The sequence below is a fragment of the Scyliorhinus torazame genome, chromosome 1, assembly GCF_047496885.1.
Source record: "Scyliorhinus torazame isolate Kashiwa2021f chromosome 1, sScyTor2.1, whole genome shotgun sequence".
Lineage (NCBI taxonomy): Eukaryota > Metazoa > Chordata > Chondrichthyes > Carcharhiniformes > Scyliorhinidae > Scyliorhinus > Scyliorhinus torazame.
In genome coordinates, this window is record NC_092707.1 from 175542661 (window position 1) to 175559028 (window position 16368).

The following is a 16368-nucleotide window of genomic DNA, read 5'->3' on the forward strand; positions in this document are numbered from 1 at the left end:
CAAAGGTGACCTCCTTGGTTAGCGAAACAAACATTGCAGATTGGTTGAAGATGACAGTCTTTGTAAATGTAAAAGAAACATTTTCAGTGCATCATGAATTATCCCTCCCCAAGGGAGCTGTAAATTATTTGACAAGGCCATATTTGCATTCAAAGGGCATTCAAAGGGCCCTCAATATTATTGCAAAGTAGCAGTTCAGATTTGCACATTAACCCTTACTGAAATGAATCACATTTTTGCTGTAGTTTAAAAACCATGCTTTCCATTATGCATTAAGAATAAAATAGACAATAACAAATATATTGCTCTGAAGTACAGAAAGAAAATACTGCATCACACTGTTTTTAAAGACATTATGTATATCAAAACACTATGCCTTGATCCACTTCCTCCTTGGTGTTCTTTGTATCCCTCGAATTTGAACTGCCTGAAAGCCACTTAGCGAGTGCCTATGGGATGCATCTATGCTTTTCAAAACCAAGTGCTAATGTGGACAAACGGACACTACTCAATGGTAAGCAACTACTTCTAAAAGAAAATGCAAGTTGTCATTCAAAGAACTTTCTTTCAAAGGGGATCAGAGCTATTTATTTAAAGTCACAATAACCTGCCGGCAGCACAATAATTTCCAGTTGTGATTTTATACCTAGCAAAATACAAAAGACGATTGTGATAATCTACACCTACTCTGTCACACAGCACTCAACCTCTTGACTTTCCTGCATCACATATTACTTAAATGTACTTTGTCAGCAGATATTGCTCTCATTAACTGTTGCATTGGGCGTGAACAATTAACAGCAAATGTGTTTGCAGAGAGGATGGGGTGGTGTAGGATGCAATGACTCAGTTCCTGACCTCATTGCAGCCTTGGTTCAAACATGGACAAAAGAGCTGAATGCCAGAGGTAAGGAGAGAGTGACTGTCCTGGACATCAAGGCAGCATTTGCCCGAGTATGGCATCAAGGAGCCCTAGCCATATTGGAGTCAATGGGAATCGGGGGGGAATGATCAGCGAGTCAACATTCAACCCCTCCACCACCGACGAACAGTGGCAGACGTGTGTACCATCTACCATATACACTGCAGGAACTCACCACGGTTCCTTAGGCAGCACCTTCCAAACCTATGAAGACTACCATCTAGAAGGGCAAGAGCAGCAGATACCTGTGAACCCATCACCTGGAGGGTCCCCTCCAAGTACCTCACCACCCTGACTTGGAAATATATCACTGTTCCTTCACTGTCGCTGGGTCAAAATCCTGGAACTCTCTCCCTAACAGCACTGTGGGTGTACGTATACCTCATGGGCTGCAGCAGTTCAAGGCAGCAACTCACCACCACCTTCTGAAAGGCAACTAGGGATGGGTAATAAATGCTGGCCTAACCAGCAACATCGACATCTTGTAAATTAATTTTTTTTAAAACAATGGGAGCTTGTAAGAAAGATACTGCAATAATCATGGCTAGTTTTAAACTGAATATAAATTGTACAAATCAAGTGGACAAATCAACTTGGCAAAGACAGCCATGAGGATGAGTTTATAAAGTATACTCGGGTGGTTTCTTAATACATTCTGAAACAACCAAGGTAACGAGAGAGGATTAAATAACGATCCCATAGTAACATATCCCCTACAAAAGAGTGATCACAACATGCGAGAAGTTCACAATTTGACTGAGCTGAGAAACTCAAGTCTGAAACTAGTGTCTTATACTTAAACAAAGGCAATCGGTATGAAGGCACTGTTGGCTAATCAGGGGCGACATTCTCCGACCCCCCGCTGGGTCGGAGAATCGCCGGGGGCTGGCGTGAATCCCGCCCCCGCCGGTTGCCGAAGTCTCCGGCACCGGAGATTCGCCAGGGGCGGGAATCGCGCCGCGCCGGTTGGCGGGCCCCCCCGCTCGATTCTCCGGCCCGGATGGGCCGAAGTCCCACCGATAAATTGCCTGTCCCGCCGGCGTAAATTGAACCACCTACCTTACCGGCGGGACAAGGTGGCGCGGGCGGGCTCCGGGGTCCTGGGGGGGGCCGAGGGGCGATCTGGCCCCGGGGGTGCCCCCACGGTGGCCTGGCCCTCGATCGGGGCCCACCGATCCGCAGGCGGGCCTGTGCCGTGGGGGCATTCTTTCCCTTCCGCCTCCGCCACGGTCTCCACCATGGCGGAGGCGGAAGAGACTCCCTCCACTGCGCATGCGTGGGAAACTGTCAGCAGCCGCTGACACTCCCGCGCATGCGCCGCCCGGAGATGTCATTTCCGCGCCAGCTGGCGGGGCAACAAAGGCCTTTTCCGCCAGCTGGCGGGGCGGAAATTCCTCCGGCGTCGGCCTAACCCCTCAATGTTGGGGCTCGGCCCCCAAAGATGCGGAGCATTCCGCACCTTTGGGGCGGCGTGATGCCCGTCTGATTGGCGCCGTTTTGGGCGCCAGTCGGCGGACATCGCGCTGTTTCCGGAGAATTTCGCCCATAGACTGGGAAAATATAGACTGGCTAAGGCAGTAGATAAACATTGATAGATACTCAAAGAGCTATTGGAGGGGGCGGTGGGAGGGAGAGAGACAGGGTGGCAAGCAAGGGGTTCACTGTACTCTAAAATCATAAAAGCTCTCAAGAATTCGAATGTACTACTGGGCATTTTAAAATATGTTTTTACAGCAGATGTTTTTATGTTGTTCTCAGTATGAAGCTTAAGTGGTACAAAAATCATTTTGTGTAGGTCGTTTTGTATCTTTAGGCTACAACATGCTTGGGAATCAGATTAGGACCAAATCCTAAGGATGTCCAAGAGCCAAAGAAAGAATATTGGGAAGAAAGACACAAATGCTAATCTGCCAGCAGAGTAGAGTACAGTGCGGAGTGCATCAGGAGGGAAGATGGCTGGGGCAACCTCACCAGGTGGAGCCGCTCCTATTACGGTGGATAGGCTGGCAGAGGGAATGGTGGCTAAATTCGAATGACAGTTCAGCAAACACTATGAACAGCATGGGAAGGAGATGGTGAAGATGCTTATGCAGTTAATGAAGGACTCACTGGCCCCGATAAAGGAGACACTCAGACGGATGTCAGAGACGGTGCAGGAACATTGTCAGGTGTTGAAGCACTGTCGAGGCACAGTAACGAGCTCGCCTCGCTGGAAGCTGAGTTGCAGATGGTGGAGATCAGGAATAAGTGCCTCAGAGCGAAGGTCGAGAACCTGGGAAATATGTCGCGGCAGCAGAACCCAAGGAGCGTTTGGCCAAAAAAGAAAATGCTGGAAAATCTCAGCAGGTCTGGCAGTATCTGTAGGGAGAGAAAAGAGCTAACGTTTCGAGTCCAGATGACCCTTTGTCAAAGCTTTGTAGTTTTTCTGGTGCCTCTTACTGTCTTTGTATTTAGTTATTGCCAATTCAAATAACGTTTGGGGTTTATTCTTTTTGTTTTGGTTGCTTTTCTCCCTTTTTTGAGGTCGTATGGGTTTGGGAAAGCGTATGGAAGCGGAGAAGGGATTTGTAGTTAACGGGATGGAGTAGGGGACGGGCAAGTTTTGGTACTTTTGAGGTGGATGGGGTGAGGGGGGTGTCTAAGTCGCTATCAAACTGCAGTTATTTAGTGAATGCGAGCTAAGTAGGGGGAGGGGCTGCGGTCAGCTGAAATTGTTAATGCATCTTATGTGCCTAGGAGGTCTGAATGGTGAGGGGTGGGGCTAGCGGAGAAAGGTGCTGTTTCAAGAGAAAGTGGTTGGGGGATTTCTGGGAAAGGGGATGGGGGAATAGGGTAGTTTGCTGACAGTGACTCGGGGTTGTTTTTTCCCCCATCCAAATGGAGAGATGGGAGCATCCTTCAGGGTGATGATGGCTGAGTTTGGTGGGGGGTGGGGAAGAGACCCCCTATCCGTTTGGTGACCTGGAATGTGCAGGTGCTGGCAGGCCCGGTAAAACTGGGTGAGAGTTTTTGCTTACTTGAAGATTCTGTGGTGCTGTTGGAGATGCACTTGCAGGTGAAGGACCAAGTAAGGCTCGGTGTGCGTTGGGTAGTCAGGTGTTACACTCGGGCTTTGACAGCAGGGCCTGGAGGGGTAGCAATCCTGATGAACAAAACGGTTCGATTGCAGATAAAGATTTGTGGCGGCAGATCAGGGGGCAGAAATGTCATAGTTACAGGGTTGTTGGAGGGCAAGTCGATGGTTTCGGCGAATATATATATGCTCCAACTTGGGATAATATAGATTTTATGAAGAGGATGCTGGCGATTATTCCGGACATGGAAACGCACCAATTGATTTAAGGGGAGATTGGAATAGAGTCTTGAAACCGAAAGTGGATTGTTCCAAACCAAAGTTGTTGATCCCTGTTGGGTGGGGGTGCCGCAAAGGTGCTGGTGACATTTATGAGAGAGATGGAGTGTGTGTGTGTGTGTGGGTGGGCCTGACGGCCTGGAGTTTAGATGTGGGGCTGTTAGCAGATCTGGGGTCTTTTGCGAAGATGGCACAGGTGATTGATGATTATGTAGGGTTCAATAAGAATGGGGAGGTCTCGCGTTCAGTGTTGTGGGAGGCCCTGATGGCTGTGGTGAGGAGAGAGGATTTAATGTACGGCACAGGTCGACAGGGAGGGAAGGGAGGAACGGCAACGCCTGGTGGATGAGATTTTGGAGGTGGACGGTAAATACTCTGCGGACCCCACCCCAGAAGCTCCTGGTCAGTAGGAAGAAACTGCAGATGTTACTGTCCACAGATAAGGCGGTGAGTCAGCTGCAACACACAAAAGGGGCAATGTATGAATATGGGGACAAGGCCAGTCACTTGTTGGCTGGCCAGCTGAGGTGGCAGGCAGTCACCTGGGGGATCATTCAGGTTCGGGGCATGGGAGGTGGGCTGGTGTCCACACCAGACAAGATGAAAGGGGTGCTTGCGGTGTTTTATAAAAGGTTGTATGGATCGGAGCCATCAGAGGGTGAGTGAGACATGGCAGAGTTTCTGGGGGATTGGAGTGCTCCACAGTGGAGGAGGAAGATCAGAAGGGTTAGAGGAGCCACTTGGGGTTGAGGAAGTTCAGAAGGCAATAAGGAGTATGTCGACTGGCAAGGCACTGGGGCCAGATGGGTTCCCGGCGGAATTTTACAAAAGTTTGCTGACCGGTTGGTATGATTGTTGGTGGAGGCATTTGAAGATTTAGTAACGCGGGGGTCTCTCCTGGCATCTATCTCGCTCCTATTAAAGAAAGATAAGGTTCTGGTAGAGGTTCATATCGACTGATCTCTTTATTGAATGTGGACGCAAAGAGCTTGGCTAAAGTGTTGCCGCTCAGTTTGGAGGAGTGTCTCCCTCAGATTGTTGGGGTGGATCAATCAGGGTTCGTCAAGAGTATGCAGTTATGCTCTAATGTGCGGTGCCTGTTGAATGTGATATTGCCCCCGTTGGAAGGGGAGAAACAACAGGTTATTGTGGCGTTGGATGCAGAGAAGGTCTTTGATAGGGGGGAATGGAATTACTTGTTCGCGGTGTTGGAGCAGTTCAGGATAGGGCCCAAGTTTTTGTCATGGGTTAAGTTACTATATAAGGAACCCAAGGTCAGCGTTCATATGAATAATGTGAACTCGAGATATTTCCAGTTGCACATGGAACAAGGCAGGGATACCCTATGTCCCCTCTCCTGTTTGCGTTGGCGATTGAGCCTTTGGCCATCGCTTTGAAGAATTTAGATAAGTGGAGGGGGTAGTGGAGCATAGGGTGTCTCTGTAAGCAGATGATCGTCTATTGTATGATGTGGACGCAGTCCCCACAATGGGTGATATAATGCAGCTGATGAAGGGGTTTGGGGCTTTTTCAGGATATAAACGGAATTTGGAGAAAAGTGAGTGTTTTTCCGTCACTCTGCTGGGGAAGTGAGCTAGTCTGGGGATGTTGCTGTTCCGTCTAACGGGCACATACTTCAGGTGCCTCGGGGTGCAGGTGGCTTGGGATTTGGCCCAACTTCATAAATTGAATTTTACAAGCCTGCTGAGTAGGGTTAAGGCTGATCTAGAGGTGGGATAGCCTCCCCCTATCTTTGGTAGGCTGAGTTCAATCTGTGAAGATGAACATTCTGCCACGGTTTTTGATACTATTCCAATGTCTAGTGGTTTTCTTTTAACCAAAAGTGGGGGTTTCTGTGGGGGTGCAAAGATTGAGTTTGCCCTTCATCTGGGCGGGCAAGGTAGCCAGGATTCAGAAAACGGTCCTGCAGAGGGACTGGAAGTCAGGGGTTTGGCTTTGCCGATCCTGGTTTATTACTATTGTGCGTCGAATGCGGAGAAGGTGCTGGACTGGTGCGAGGATTCAGGTTCAAGTGGGGGTCAGGGCTGTGGCATTGGTGATGGCCTCACTTCCGTTCTCTCCAGGGTAACCCGGTGGTGGTCGCTACATTGAATATATGGAGACAATTTCGGCAGTACTTTAAATTAGGAGTGGTGTAAAGGTTGACTCCAATTTTTGCTCATCATATGTTCTAGCTGGAAAAATTAGATGCTAGGTTTAAAGGCTGGGAGGACAATGGGGTTGGAAGAATGAGGGATATGTTTCTGGAAGGGCGGTTCGCGAGTTTTGAGGAGCTGTCAGAGGTTTGGGCTCCCACAGTCAGAAAACATTTGGTATCTGCAGGTTTGTGACTTTGCAAGGAAGATTTTCTTCGTCATTCCCGGTAGTGCTGCCATCATCACTGCTGGAAAGGGTCTTGTCGCTTGCAAGGACGGAGGAGGGGAGTACTTTGAGTATTTACGGGAGGATCCTGGTGGGGGATACAGCACCCCTGGAGGGGGTTAAGACCAAATGGGAGGAGGAGTTTGTGGTGGTGGGGGGTGCGGGCGCAGATAATTGGAGGAAGGGTGTGCTGTGAAGCCCTACGAAGAGTGAATGCTACATCTGTGTGTGCAAGACTTGGGCTTATACAAAGAATAAGGAAAAGTACAGCACAGGAACAGGCCTTTTAGCCCTCCAAGCCTGTGCCGATCATGATGCCGTAACTTTTTTAAAAAGCCTTCTGCCCTTACTCGGTCCATATCCCTCTATTTTCTCCCTATTCATGTACCCATCCTGATGCCTCTTAAATGGTGTTAAAGTGCCTGCTACCACCACATCCTCTGCCAGCACGTTTCAGGCACCCACCACTCTCTGGGGGAAAAAACGTAGCCCGCATATTTTCCTTAAACTTTTATCCATCTCACCTTGAAACTGTGCCCCCTTGTAATTGACACTCCCACCCTTGGAAAAAGCCTGACTATCCACCCTGTCTATGCCTCCCAATTTTGTAGACCTCTCAGGTCTCCCCTCAGCCTCCACCTTTCCCGTGAAAACAATCATAGTTTATTCAACCTCTCCTCATGGACCCTCACTGCAATGAAGTTACTGTGAAGGGTCCCAGATTTGATTCCCAGCTTGGGTCACTGTCTGTGCGGAGTCTGCACGTTCTCCCAGTGTCTGCGTGGGTTTCCTCCAGGTGCTTCAATTCCGTCACGAAAGTCGTGCTGTTAGGTAATTTGGACATTCTGAATTCTCCCTCCGTGTACCCGAACAGGTGCATGAATGTGGCGACTAGGGGCTTTTCACAGTAACTTCAATACAGTGTATATGTAAGCCTACTTGTGACAATAAAGATGATATTATAGCCAATTATAGTTCTCTCGACCACGCACCATCCTGGTGAACCTTCTTTGCACCATCTCCAAAGCTTCCACGTCCTTGACTCATATGCTCATCATATGTCCCATATATGTTTCAGTCATCTATGTTGCATGAGATCTTTGTTCTATACAAGAACAAGGATGCATTTTTTGCTTCTTAACAGTGGTAATATCTATTCAAGCCTCCTCTTTGGGGAGGGCTCTCCCTTTTCAGTGAAAAGTCTTGCATAATAACATCTAAGTGATCCAATCTACAACATTTTCCTTAAGCAAAAACAGGGCCTCGAGCCAGTAGTAAACTATATTGAAGTACAAAGGCAGTATTTCTCTTCTTTCCTTCTTGATTTACACTTGTCTTAAGATGTAATAATTGTATTGTTAAATTGGAGAGAATCAACCAGCTATCTGGAGAAAAGTTAATGCGATTGTGTTATCTATAATGTCAGCACTATTTTTGTTAAACTGAACAGATCTTTCTTTTGGCTCCACCTCAGCATTTTAGTTTGCAGTAAATATGTAAAAATACAGAAAATGCATGTAGCAGTTTTATGAAAGTTACATTTAGTCCAATGTTACATGAGGTTAGTTCATTACAAAAATATTTAAAACTTTATCAGTTATCATGCCATTTTTTTCTTCTCATAAATTTAGAGTACCCAATTATTTTTTTTCAATTAAGGGGCAATTTAAGTGTGGCCAATCCACCTACCCTGCACATCTTTGGGTTGCGGGGTTGAAACCCACGCAGACACGGGGAGAATGTGCAAACTCCACACAGAAAGTGACCCGGGGCTGGGATTAAACCTTAGACCTCAGCGCCATAGGCAGCAGTGCTAACCACTGCGCTGCCCGGTGATCATACCATTTTAGTTCAAAGTATATTTTTGCCCTTTGACAGAGGTAGTGCAGTGCTGCAAAAATAATTAACCAAATATCATAGATACAGAGACAAATAACATTATGAGAATTGTTGACTTCATAGTTTTTAAATTCATATCTCCACTACTCAAAAAAAATCCCAAATTACAGTTTCTTCTTTTGAGACTAGTTATTCAGCACTGTCTGAATATATATCAAGTTCTGAATAGAAACTGTCAATTATCATTGGCATGGAGATTTCACCGAATAGATAGGCTTGGTCTCAAATGACTCAGTCCAAAGGTGACAGTAATATGATAACTGTACAGAACAGTCTTTCTTTTACCAGTCTCGAGTTATTTGAAAAGGTCTTTGAGAATATGTCCTCAAAATACAAAGCAGGCTTATTCCAAGGAGGGTCACACTGAAGCACATAGATCTCTATTTCTACTGTAGCCCAGAATCCAGAGAGAAGTTCAGTCAGGTAAAATTGCATAGTAAGAGCATAACAAACAAGCAAAGATCTTACTCTGTCCAAGATTGTGCAGAATCAAAATGTACATATCAGCACATTCTCCCCGTGTCTGCGTAGGTGTCACTCCCACAACCCAAAAAGGGTAGGTGAATTGGCCGCGCTAAATTGGCCCTTAATTGGGGGGAAAAAAAGAGCTCGATATTCTAAATTCATTTTTTTTTTTTAAATGTACATATTATTTTTCTCTGGACTATAATTTTTAAGGGTTATTAATAACTGAAGATCTTACACTCTGTATAAAACCCTGGTAGAGACTGGCCTACATGTGCAGATCAATGCATTCTATCTTTTCTGCAAATCTATCCATCTTGCTCTCTTTGATCGATCTACAGTTGCCATTCACTTTACAGCTCCAGTAACCAGGTTTACGAATTGTATCACCTGAAGCCACTTACAAATTCTTTGGAATGTGAATGCAGTACAAATCAGGTAAACAAGAATGGGTTTGTCATGCTTTGTTGCAATGAATGAATTTGTAGGACAGGCATATTGACCAATTTGTCATCATGATTGCTATGAATACATCCAGTTCGTGAAAATAGTTCAAATGGTGACAGTTGTTTACATTTTAGGTATGGGATCCAATCATCTGGTCAAGCAAAATTATGTAACAGCTATTCACAGAGACATTCAACTGGCCTTTATGTAACAACATGAGAATCCAGGTCTCACTACAAATTGTAAAGTTGAAAAGCAATGAACGTTTTGCAAACTTGAAGCTACCAGCTCTTACCGAGCACATTATCTTCATATTTTTTTCCAACTCGCAGATTTCTACATTATGGGGCACTAATGTGGTTCTACAACCTACATATAATGATAATGATGGATAGCATACAGTACAATGTAAGCAATTATCATAGATTATCATAGAATTTACAGTGAAGGAAGCCATTCGGCCCATCGAGTCTGCACCGGCTCTTGGAAAGAGCACCCTACCCAAGGTCAACACCTCCACCCTATCACCATAACCCAGTAACCCCACCCAACACTAAGGACAATTTTGGACACTAAGGGCAATTTATCATGGCCAATCCACCTAACCTGCACATCTTTGGACTGTGGGAAGAAACCGGAGCACCCAGGAGGAAACCCACGCACACACGGGGAAGATGTGCAGACTCCGTACAGACAGTGACCCAAGCTGGAATCGAACCTGGAACCCTGGAGCTGTGAAGCAATTGTGCTATCCACAATGCTACCGTGCTGCCCTATTATCAATTTTTTACAGACTAAAAAAGCAGTCATACTATTTATTTTCCAACAACTCTAAGAGTGTACAGAGTACAAGCTCTATTCTCGACTGAATTCAGGATAATTCGGTCTTAATTCCTGTTTGCAGATTGCATTGTTAAAAGTAAATGATGTTGTAGCAGAAAGGTGCACAAAAAGTGCTACGCAGCACTGTCTTTGAGAATGTTATGTTTGCTAAGGGGTATTAAAAGATCAAACGCACAAAAACATTTAAAAAAAACATTTTTTAAAGATCAAATGCACTGGAGTTCATTGGCAATTTCTTATTCATTTATCGCATAAAAACTTCACATTCAAAAGTGTTTTCTTACGTTAATTTACAAGTGCTCTGACTGAATGAGTTCACTCATTGATTATCTCAGTTTTCCTAATGAATGTCTCTCTTCTCAAATGTTTACAATCTTTAATCAATTTCACACTTCGGTATACAAACTATATTAACATTCACTTATCTTGAAACTATTTTGAAAATTGATCTTCAGCAGTGGACTTTGAGTAGGAAACACACAATGTTTCTTGATTTTTTACATCAAGACATTATCCTTGTAGTTCAAGGAAGAAAACTAAACAAGATCCAAAAATATTAAATAAGATAAAGATACATTTTACATTGAATAAAATTAGTCGATCAACTTTAATTTACTTCTTTCATACCAAATGTAAGTTAAGAAACAGTGTGTGATTTTTTTGCATTGTCAGTGGTTTCCAGTGGCATTGCATGTAGTGTCTTCGTGGTTGATGTTACCAAGGGTCAGCATGTAGTTGAAGGGACAGGGCATCGACCCAGGCCAGTAATGCACTTCAAGATTATAGTGCATGGCAGAGAGAGAGTCTATTGCTGGGGGAACCTCTGGTTATGGTAGTATAGATAAAAGAGTGGAACCAAGTATGGACCATCCCACTCAGCTGGACAATGAGGGTATTCAAGACTGCAGAGATGTCAAGAAGGGATAGTCATTATCATCACAGAGGATGTAACTTGTGACTTTGATTAGGGCTATTTCAGTGGAAAAGTAATTGGAACAATTCAAACATGGTTGCATAAAGAAGATGGGTACAGATATGGGAGGCAATAAGGATTTTGGAAAGGAATAGAGTTTGAAGATGGGGTGGCAGTTTTCTTTTGAGGAGTGGGGGGGGGGGGGGGGATTATGTGTGTTTTGAAAAAAAAGAGGTCCAAACTTAAACGGGAACAATATTATGGGGGCCGGAAGAAATCTGGTTAGGAGGTTGGCGGGAATAGGGTGAAGAAGCCAGAAGATGACTCATGACCAATGTGAACTTGCAGATGATATTACAGAAGAGAACCTAGAGAAAGATGCAGGTTCAAGATTAGGGAAGAATGAATTCAGCGCAGGCAGTTGAACGAATACATTCCAACTTTGTGACAAAGTGCATGAGCTCTGAACACATTTTTGGAGAGGGAAGGGAAGAGGCGTTTAAGGAGAAGCTGGGGGATTTATCTTGACATTCCAGGATGATTTGGGATGGTGTGAAAATTTGGCAGAGAACAGTGAGGTCTAATACCACTTGAAGTGGCCCAGCCATATCTGGCAAGAATGACCTAAAAGGTAGTTAGGACCAGAAGTCTGGAAGAGTTTAAAAGTTCACTAGCTCCATGCTAAAAGGAGTTAGGCCTTAGAAGAAACCCTTGGAGTCATATGTATGCGGCTAGGTACAACTGGAAGACCAGAATTTAGAGAAACCCAGAAACCTCACTGAGGCCAGCAACTGAAATTATAGAAGTAAAAACTTGACTGCATACTTAGGAATCCAAGGGGAACAGAGTCTCATGCGACAAAATTGAAATCTTGCAAGGTGGGCCATTGGCAAGGCAGTCTGAGCTTGAGTGACATTTGAAGAGAATTCCAAAGCAAGATCTTCAAAGGTGAAGACTGAAATCCCTTGTGAGAGAGAGAGCGAGTTTCAACAAGATTGGTTGGCCCAGTGTTTATTGACATCTGCGTGGGTGGTTGAGAAATCCATGGAATCTGTCTTGCTAGCAAGTGCCAGTAATTGTGCAATGTTGGGTGTTCAACCACAATTTAATTGCTAATTCCCATATATCACACACGAACCCGGAATGCCAGAGTATTAGATATTGTAAATTAGTTTATTCTTCTGACCTTGCACAATGTTTATTTTTGTTTGTTCAAAACCCTTGGAATCTTGCGTTTTTATTCTCTGAACAAGTGTCTTGAATCTCAAACTTTGTCTACTTCAAACAAGTTGCTAAAGGCCCCCAGCCAGATCTTACCAGATGCCTGAGGTTTGGTCCAGGATCATAACAAAACCCAAACATTTTAAAGTAACTTAATGCTGAATTAGATTAAAAAATCAACCCAAATTTGTGTCAGAGCAACAGAAAAACTGAGTGAATCGTGCATCAACTAAACACAGCTCCAGCCCAATTGGGAGGTTGATGGTATTGGAAGACACTGATAGAGGCATTTGAAAATGTAAACAAAAAAAAAAAAGTGTGGACTGATATTTGGTAGATTTCTTATTGGCACTGGTGAAGAGGAAAGAGTCAGCTACATCCTTCTGTGAGAAAAGAAAAAATGTTACATTTGTTTAACAGCTGGGAGCAGAGTGAAGACAGTAACAGTAATTTTTGAAAAATTCAACAAACATCTCCAGCCAAAGTCATATAATGAGATGTATGGATATGAATTTTAAGGCCTGGAGAAGGAATCAGGTGAGCAAGCTGATAACTTCATAGCAGGTAAAATCAGCCAGAAAATGTGAATTCAAGGTTGAAAGGCTGCGAGAACAGCTCATTTGGGATTCTGCACACCCTTAAGTACAAAAACAATTGATTGGCAAGGACAAGTGAAGGTCACGATATTGCAGGCTGTAGACATTGCCAGAGCACATGAAACCATGAATAGACGGATTAGGAAGCTGATTGCCCAAACAGCTACTTTTCAGTTATGTCAAGAGAAAGGCAGCAGGGTTTGTTGTGTTGGGTGCCCTGGATCCGTGGAACACATACAGGTCACCAACACTTGAAATAGTGCAACACTATTTTATTGAATCATTAACTGTTTAACATACTCTGACTGCGGGTTAACACGATACTAGCTTTAACTAAAGACCTTTGCCTTGTCCTAACCAGTCGATGCACTCAGCACATGGTGACTGTGCTGCAAGCTGTGAGCTCTGTCCTACTAGGAAGCTGCAGCTCGAATGAGCGGGAACTCTGATGCCCCCTGTCTTTATAGTGCGTGTGCTCTAACTGGTGATTGGCTGCGGTGTTGTGTGTGTTGATTGGTCCCACTATATGTCCATCAGTGTGTGTCTGCACCATGATATACTGGTGTATATTATGACAGGGTTGATGCATCAAACAGTGAGAAAGATGTGCAAGAGCTGTGGGTGGCCACAAGTTCATAGAGAAAGAAATGTCCCGCATATGGATCAAACTGCAGAGCTTGGGAAAATATTGCAGAACAAAGAAAGAAAGTGGCAACGGAGTTATCAGAGAAAGAGCAACAAGGCAAATTAAAAGTAAAAAGAACCAAAACATCTATACCCTGGAAGATGTCAATGAATTGGAGGACACAATAGCATAGGAACTATAGAATCCCTCCAGTGCAGATCGAATCATGCCAGGACCTACTCAGTTAATGGTATGGCGTTGGGGAGAGTTATAGAACAAAGAGATCTAGGAGTACAGGTTCATAGCTCCTTGAAGGTGGAGTCGCAGGTGGACAGGGTGGTGAAGAAGGCATTCGGCATGCTTGGTTTCATTGGTCAGAACATTGAATACAGGAGTTGGGACGTCTTGTTGAAGTTGTACAAGACATTGGTACGGCCACACTTGGAATACTGTGTGAAGTTCTGGTCACCCTATTATAGAAAGGATATTATTAAACTAGAAAGAGTGCAGAAAAGATTTACTAGGATGTTGCCGGGACTTGATGGTTCAAGTTATAAGGAGAGGCTGGATAGACTGGGACTTTTTTCCCTGGAGCGTAGGAGGCTTAGGGGTGATCTTATAGTGGTCTATAAAAGAATGAGGGGCATAGATAAGGTAGATAGTCAACATCTTTTCCCAAAGGTAGGGGAGTCTAAATCTAGAGGGCATAGGTTTAAGGTGAGAGGGGAGAGATTCAGAAGGGCCCAGAGGGGCAATTTCTTCACTCAGAGGGTAGTGAGTGTCTGGAATGGGCTGCCAGAGGTAGTAGTAGAGGCGGGTACAATTGTGTCTTTTAAAAAGCATTTAGATAGTTACATGGGTAAGATGGGTATAGAGGGTTATGGGCCAAGTGCGGGCAACTGGGACTAGCTTCATGGTAAAAACTGGGCGGCATGGACTGGTTGGGCCGAAGGGCCTGTTTCCATGCTGTAAACTTCTATGATTCTATGATTCTATAAGGAGGCCATTTGAACCATCAAGTCTGCACCAACCCTCCGAAAGACCACCCTACCCAGGCCCACTATCTCACCCTATCCCCGTATCCCCACACGTACTTGAGATAGATGTGGTTGATGCAGGCATTGATCAGAATGAGATGAAAGATGTTACTGTTGACTGCTTCACCTTTTGTTTTTCAATTTTGTTAAGTTTTCTGTAGGAATCCATCGTTGTGCCAATCACTCGACAAAAGGTGATGCTTCTTTCCATGCTTGCATCATGGTACAGACTGGATGCAGGAAGGTGGGATTAGAAAGGTGTCCTCGTGCTAGCATGGACAAGATGGGATGAATGGCCTCCTTCTGCTGTGCTGTAACTTTTCTATGATTCAATGTCTGATGCCTGTGTTTTCAAATCTTCTGTTGACCTCGAGATCTGCAATCACCTCGATTGTCAACTGAGCCTTTTTTAGGCTTTTTTTTCCTATTCCTGTTTAGGCTCATTTAATCTCTTTAGGTCAATCAATTCTTCAGTAGACACTTCCTCTTGATGAAATTGAAGCAACTCACCCACTTCAGTATGGTCATGTCTTCAAATCTTTGCCTTTCAACTTCTTTTGACATGTCAACAATCCTGGCCATTTCAGATTCCACATTGGGCAACCCTCTAAAATCATTCACAGCCTCAGGCCAAACTTTTTTCCAGCATGCATTTATGGTTGAAGTGCTATTTATTCCATGAGTCCTTAACTATGCCTACTGCTTTGAGGATGTTGAATTACATTCAGCAATCACGGTCTGTGGTTGATGGGTCTGCTTCAGCAGATGAAGGAGGTAGCTGAAACTTTGACATGTGGACTAAGCCTCGAAGGAGGCAATGACCCCCACTCTTCTTGTTGGATAAATGGGGTTGTATCTGAGGGAAGCAAATGCCGGCCTGCGTGGGTCGCGAAGGTCGGCCGGCGTGGGTCGGCCGGCGTGGGTCGTAAAGATCAGCCCGGTTGGTAAAAATGGGTAAAGTTGTGTCATCACTTTCCTGGGATGTTCTGCTTGGCCTGGCTCCTTCATTTCTAGCAAAGTACTGAACTATATTCTAACTGTACTGCAAAATATTGTACTGTATCCTGTAAATCACAGCAACCCACATGCACATGGAGACTGCCAAAGTTCAGTGATGGCACGTTTGCAGAGCGTGCTCTCTTTGTGGGAAAGACCTCAAACAACTGCAATAATCAAATAATGTATCACTATTCCTGACTGTAACTATAAGCTATTTGAAATTTTATCACAGATAAATATCACATATACACATTAATTAATGTACCGGATACAATATCCAAATTGAACAGAGGAAATAAAATAACAAAACTCAAATCAATGGAATTTGCAGGTATACAGTTACCAGCAATTTCATAGAATTTATAGAATTTACAGTGCAGAAGGAGGCCATTCGGCCCATAGAGTCTGCACCGGCTCTTGGAAAGAGCACCCTACCCAAGGTCCACACCTCCACCCTATCCCCATAACCCAGTAACCCCACCCAACACTAAGGGAAATTTTGGACACTAAGAGCAATTTATCATGGCCAATCCACCTAACCTGCACATCTTTGGACTGTGGGAAGAAACCGGAGCACCCGGAGGAAACCCACGCACACGCGGGGAGGATGTGCAGACTCCGCACAGACAGTGACCCAAGCCGGGAATCGAACCTGGTACCCTGGAGC

General features: G+C 44.7%; 1 protein-coding gene across 28 annotated transcripts in view; it reads right to left on the reverse strand.

The window, feature by feature from the left end:
- Positions 1-16368, reverse strand: part of macf1a (microtubule actin crosslinking factor 1a) — a 999246-nt gene that overhangs the window by 551021 nt on the left and 431857 nt on the right. The window lies entirely within an intron of this gene.